Source organism: Hippocampus zosterae, unplaced genomic scaffold, assembly GCF_025434085.1.
Source record: "Hippocampus zosterae strain Florida unplaced genomic scaffold, ASM2543408v3 HiC_scaffold_23, whole genome shotgun sequence".
NCBI lineage: Eukaryota > Metazoa > Chordata > Actinopteri > Syngnathiformes > Syngnathidae > Hippocampus > Hippocampus zosterae.
This window is the reverse complement of record NW_026262823.1, coordinates 1-6,724: the sequence shown is the minus strand read 5'-3', so window position 1 is coordinate 6,724 and position 6,724 is coordinate 1.

The following is a 6,724-nucleotide window of genomic DNA, read 5'->3' as shown; positions in this document are numbered from 1 at the left end:
TGGACAGGTTGAGAGATAAAAAAATAATAATTCCCGTGCAGTCTCAATGGCGGGGTGCGGGCCGGGGAATAGGCCTCTTGGCCGGGGTGAATAGTGTTGGAACACGGCCCGCGGAAATAGTAGCGGCTGGAGGTACCGGGGGCGATGCCCGCCCCGGCCCGGCGGCCAAGTTAAAAAAATAAATAATCCCCGTTCAGTCTCAATGGCAGGGTGCGGGCCGGCCCGGCGGCGATTGCGGCGGGCAGCAGGCCTCTTGGACAGGTTGAGAGATAAAAAAATAATAATTCCCGTTCAGTCTCAATGGCAGGGTGCGGGCCGGCCCGGCGGCGATTGCGGCGGGCAGCAGGCCTCTTGGACAGGTTGAGAGATAAAAAAATAATAATTCCCATGCAGTCTCAATGGCGGGGTGCGGGCCGGGGAATAGGCCTCTTGGCCGGGGTGAATATGTTGGAACGCGGCGCGCGTAAATAGAAGCGGCTGGAGGTACCGGGGGCGAAGCCCGCCCCGGCCCGGAGGCCGAGTTAAAAAAAATAATAATCCCCGTTCAGTCTCAATGGCGCGGGTGCGGGCCGGCCCGGCGGCGAGTGCGGCGGGCAGCAGGCCTCTTGGACAGGTTGAGAGATAAAAAAATAATAATTCCCATGCAGTCTCAATGGCGGGGTGCGGGCCGGGGAATAGGCCTCTTGGCCGGGGTGAATATGTTGGAACGCGGCGCGCGTAAATAGAAGCGGCTGGAGGTACCGGGGGCGAAGCCCGCCCCGGCCCGGAGGCCGAGTTAAAAAAAATAATAATCCCCGTTCAGTCTCAATGGCGGGGTGCGGGCCGGCCCGGCGGCGAGTGCGGCGGGCAGCAGGCCTCTTGGACAGGTTGAGAGATAAAAAAATAATAATTCCCGTGCAGTCTCAATGGCGGGGTGCGGGCCGGGGAATAGGCCTCTTGGCCGGGGTGAATATGTTGGAACGCGGCGCGCGTAAATAGAAGCGGCTGGAGGTACCGGGGGCGAAGCCCGCCCCGGCCCGGAGGCCGAGTTAAAAAAAATAATAATCCCCGTTCAGTCTCAATGGCGGGGTGCGGGCCGGCCCGGCGGCGAGTGCGGCGGGCAGCAGGCCTCTTGGACAGGTTGAGAGATAAAAAAATAATAATTCCCGTGCAGTCTCAATGGCGGGGTGCGGGCCGGGGAATAGGCCTCTTGGCCGGGGTGAATAGTGTTGGAACACGGCCCGCGGAAATAGTAGCGGCTGGAGGTACCGGGGGCGATGCCCGCCCCGGCCCGGCGGCCAAGTTAAAAAAATAAATAATCCCCGTTCAGTCTCAATGGCAGGGTGCGGGCCGGCCCGGCGGCGATTGCGGCGGGCAGCAGGCCTCTTGGACAGGTTGAGAGATAAAAAAATAATAATTCCGTTCAGTCTCAATGGCAGGGTGCGGGCCGGCCCGGCGGCAATTGCGGCGGGCAGCAGGCCTCTTGGACAGGTTGAGAGATAAAAAAATAATAATTCCCATGCAGTCTCAATGGCGGGGTGCGGCCGGGGAATAGGCCTCTTGGCCGGGGTGAATATGTTGGAACGCGGCGCGCGTAAATAGAAGCGGCTGGAGGTACCGGGGGCGAAGCCCGCCCCGGCCCGGAGGCCGAGTTAAAAAAAATAATAATCCCCGTTCAGTCTCAATGGCGGGGTGCGGGCCGGCCCGGCGGCGAGTGCGGCGGGCAGCAGGCCTCTTGGACAGGTTGAGAGATAAAAAAATAATAATTCCCGTGCAGTCTCAATGGCGGGGTGCGGGCCGGGGAATAGGCCTCTTGGCCGGGGTGAATATGTTGGAACGCGGCGCGCGTAAATAGATGCGGCTGGAGGTACCGGGGGCGAAGCCCGCCCCGGCCCGGAGGCCGAGTTAAAAAAAATAATAATCCCCGTTCAGTCTCAATGGCGGGGTGCGGGCCGGCCCGGCGGCGAGTGCGGCGGGCAGCAGGCCTCTTGGACAGGTTGAGAGATAAAAAAATAATAATTCCCGTGCAGTCTCAATGGCGGGGTGCGGGTCGGGGAATAGGCCTCTTGGCCGGGGTGAATAGTGTTGGAACACGGCCCGCGGAAATAGTAGCGGCTGGAGGTACCGGGGGCGATGCCCGCCCCGGCCCGGCGGCCAAGTTAAAAAAATAAATAATCCCGTTCAGTCTCAATGGCAGGGTGCGGGCCGGCCCGGCGGCGATTGCGGCGGGCAGCAGGCCTCTTGGACAGGTTGAGAGATAAAAAAATAATAATTCCCATGTAGTCTCAATGGCGGGGTGCGGGCCGGGGAATAGGCCTCTTGGCCGGGGTGAATATGTTGGAACGCGGCGCGCGTAAATAGAAGCGGCTGGAGGTACCGGGGGCGAAGCCCGCCCCGGCCCGGAGGCCGAGTTAAAAAAAATAATAATCCCCGTTCAGTCTCAATGGCGGGGTGCGGGCCGGCCCGGCGGCGAGTGCGGCGGGCAGCTGGCCTCTTGGACAGGTTGAGAGATAAAAAAATAATAATTCCCGTGCAGTCTCAATGGCGGGGTGCGGGCCGGGGAATAGGCCTCTTGGCCGGGGTGAATATGTTGGAACGCGGCGCGCGTAAATAGAAGCGGCTGGAGGTACCGGGGGCGAAGCCCGCCCCGGCCCGGAGGCCGATTTAAAAAAAATAATAATCCCCGTTCAGTCTCAATGGCGGGGTGCGGGCCGGCCCGGCGGCGAGTGCGGCGGGCAGCAGGCCTCTTGGACAGGTTGAGAGATAAAAAAATAATAATTCCCGTGCAGTCTCAATGGCGGGGTGCGGGCCGGGGAATAGGCCTCTTGGCCGGGGTGAATAGTGTTGGAACACGGCCCGCGGAAATAGTAGCGGCTGGAGGTACCGGGGGTGATGCCCGCCCCGGCCCGGCGGCCAAGTTAAAAAAATAAATAATCCCCGTTCAGTCTCAATGGCAGGGTGCGGGCCGGCCCGGCGGCGATTGCGGCGGGCAGCAGGCCTCTTGGACAGGTTGAGAGATAAAAAAATAATAATTCCCGTTCAGTCTCAATGGCAGGGTGCGGGCCGGCCCGGCGGCAATTGCGGCGGGCAGCAGGCCTCTTGGACAGGTTGAGAGATAAAAAAATAATAATTCCCATGCAGTCTCAATGGCGGGGTGCGGGCCGGGGAATAGGCCTCTTGGCCGGGGTGAATATGTTGGAACGCGGCGCGCGTAAATAGAAGCGGCTGGAGGTACCGGGGGCGAAGCCCGCCCCAGCCCGGAGGCCGAGTTAAAAAAAATAATAATCCCCGTTCAGTCTCAATGGCGGGGTGCGGGCCGGCCCGGCGGCGAGTGCGGCGGGCAGCAGGCCTCTTGGACAGGTTGAGAGATAAAAAAATAATAATTCCCGTGCAGTCTCAATGGCGGGGTGCGGGCCGGGGAATAGGCCTCTTGGCCGGGGTGAATATGTTGGAACGCGGCGCGCGTAAATAGAAGCGGCTGGAGGTACCGGGGGCGAAGCCCGCCCCGGCCCGGAGGCCGAGTTAAAAAAAATAATAATCCCCGTTCAGTCTCAATGGCGGGGTGCGGGCCGGCCCGGCGGCGATTGCGGCGGGCAGCAGGCCTCTTGGACAGGTTGAGAGATAAAAAAATAATAATTCCCGTGCAGTCTCAATGGCGGGGTGCGGGCCGGGGAATAGGCCTCTTGGCCGGGGTGAATAGTGTTGGAACACGGCCCGCGGAAATAGTAGCGGCTGGAGGTACCGGGGGCGATGCCCGCCCCGGCCCGGCGGCCAAGTTAAAAAAATAAATAATCCCGTTCAGTCTCAATGGCAGGGTGCGGGCCGGCCCGGCGGCGATTGCGGCGGGCAGCAGGCCTCTTGGACAGGTTGAGAGATAAAAAAATAATAATTCCCATGCAGTCTCAATGGCGGGGTGCGGGCCGGGGAATAGGCCTCTTGGCCGGGGTGAATATGTTGGAACGCGGCGCGCGTAAATAGAAGCGGCTGGAGGTACCGGGGGCCGAGTTAAAAAAAATAATAATCCCCGTTCAGTCTCAATGGCGGGGTGCGGGCCGGCCCGGCGGCGAGTGCGGCGGGCAGCAGGCCTCTTGGACAGGTTGAGAGATAAAAAAATAATAATTCCCGTGCAGTCTCAATGGTGGGGTGCGGGCCGGGGAATAGGCCTCTTGGCCGGGGTGAATATGTTGGAACGCGGCGCGCGTAAATAGAAGCGGCTGGAGGTACCGGGGGCGAAGCCCGCCCCGGCCCGGAGGCCGAGTTAAAAAAAATAATAATCCCCGTTCAGTCTCAATGGCGGGGTGCGGGCCGGCCCGGCGGCGAGTGCGGCGGGCAGCAGGCCTCTTGGACAGGTTGAGAGATAAAAAAATAATAATTCCCGTGCAGTCTCAATGGCGGGGTGCGGGCCGGGGAATAGGCCTCTTGGCCGGGGTGAATAGTGTTGGAACACGGCCCGCGGAAATAGTAGCGGCTGGAGGTACCGGGGGCGATGCCCGCCCCGGCCCGGCGGCCAAGTTAAAAAAATAAATAATCCCCGTTCAGTCTCAATGGCAGGGTGCGGGCCGGCCCGGCGGCGATTGCGGCGGGCAGCAGGCCTCTTGGACAGGTTGAGAGATAAAAAAATAATAATTCCCGTTCAGTCTCAATGGCAGGGTGCGGGCCGGCCCGGCGGCGATTGCGGCGGGCAGCAGGCCTCTTGGACAGGTTGAGAGATAAAAAAATAATAATTCCCATGCAGTCTCAATGGCGGGGTGCGGGCCGGGGAATAGGCCTCTTGGCCGGGGTGAATATGTTGGAACGCGGCGCGCGTAAATAGAAGCGGCTGGAGGTACCGGGGGCGAAGCCCGCCCCGGCCCGGAGGCCGAGTTAAAAAAAATAATAATCCCCGTTCAGTCTCAATGGCGCGGGTGCGGGCCGGCCCGGCGGCGAGTGCGGCGGGCAGCAGGCCTCTTGGACAGGTTGAGAGATAAAAAAATAATAATTCCCATGCAGTCTCAATGGCGGGGTGCGGGCCGGGGAATAGGCCTCTTGGCCGGGGTGAATAGTGTTGGAACACGGCCCGCGGAAATAGTAGCGGCTGAGGGTACCGGGGGCAATGCCCGCCCCGGCCCGGCGGCCAAGTTAAAAAAATAAATAATCCCCGTTCAGTCTCAATGGCAGGGTGCGGGCCGGCCCGGCGGCGAGTGCGGCGGGCAGCAGGCCTCTTGGACAGGTTGAGAGATAAAAAAATAATAATTCCCATGCAGTCTCAATGGCGGGGTGCGGGCCGGGGAATAGGCCTCTTGGCCGGGGTGAATAGTGTTGGAACACGGCCCGCGGAAATAGTAGCGGCTGGAGGTACCGGGGGCGATGCCCGCCCCGGCCCGGCGGCCAAGTTAAAAAAAAAAAATAATCCCCGTTCAGTCTCAATGGCAGGGTGCGGGCCGGCCCGGCGGCGATTGCGGCGGGCAGCAGGCCTCTTGGACAGGTTGAGAGATAAAAAAATAATAATTCCCATGCAGTCTCAATGGCGGGGTGCGGGCCGGGGAATAGGCCTCTTGGCCGGGGTGAATAGTGTTGGAACACGGCCCGCGGAAATAGTAGCGGCTGGAGGTACCGGGGGCGATGCCCGTCCCGGGCCGGCGGCCAAGTTAAAAAAATAAATAATCCCCGTTCAGTCTCAATGGCAGGGTGCGGGCCGGCCCGGCGGCGATTGCGGCGGGCAGCAGGCCTCTTGGACAGGTTGAGAGATAAAAAAATAATAATTCCCGTGCAGTCTCAATGGCGGGGTGCGGGCCGGCCCGGCGGACGAGTGTGGCCGGGGAAGAGGCCTCTTTGCCGTGGTGAATATGTTGGAACGCGGCGCGCGTAAATAGAAGCGGCTGGAGGTACCGGGGGCGAAGCCCGCCCCGGCCCGGAGGCCGAGTTAAAAAAAATAATAATCCCCGTTGCGGGCCGGCCCGGCGGCGAGTGCGGCGGGCAGCAGGCCTCTTGGACAGGTTGAGAGATAAAAAAATAATAATTCCCGTGCAGTCTCAATGGCGGGGTGCGGGCCGGCCCGGCGGACGAGTGTGGCCGGGGAAGAGGCCTCTTGGCCGGGGTGAATATGTTGGAACGCGGCGCGCGTAAATAGAAGCGGCTGGAGGTACCGGGGGCGAAGCCCGCCCCGGCCCGGCGGCCGAGTTAAAAAAAATAATAATCCCCGTACAGTCTCAATGGCGGGGTGCGGGCCGGCCCGGCGGCGAGTGCGGCGGGCAGCAGGCCTCTTGGACAGGTTGAGAGATAAAAAAATAATAATTCCCGTGCAGTCTCAATGGCGGGGTGCGGGCCGGGGAATAGGCCTCTTGGCCGGGGTTAATAGTGTTGGAACACGGCTGGCGGAAATAGTAGCGGCTGGAGGTACCGGGGGCGATGCCCGCCCCGGCCCGGCGGCCAAGTAAAAAAAATAAATAATCCCCGTTCAGTCTCAATGGCAGGGTGCGGGCCGGCCCGGCGGCGATTGCGGCGGGCAGCAGGCCTCTTGGACAGGTTGAGAGATAAAAAAATAATAATTCCCATGCAGTCTCAATGGCGGGGTGCGGGCCGGGGAATAGGCCTCTTGGCCGGGGTGAATAGTGTTGGAACACGGCCCGCGGAAATAGTAGCGGCTGGAGGTACCGGGGGCGATGCCCGCCCCGGGCCGGCGGCCAAGTTAAAAAAATAAATAATCCCGTTCAGTCTCAATGGCAGGGTGCGGGCCGGCCCGGCGGCGATTGCGGCGGGCAGCAGG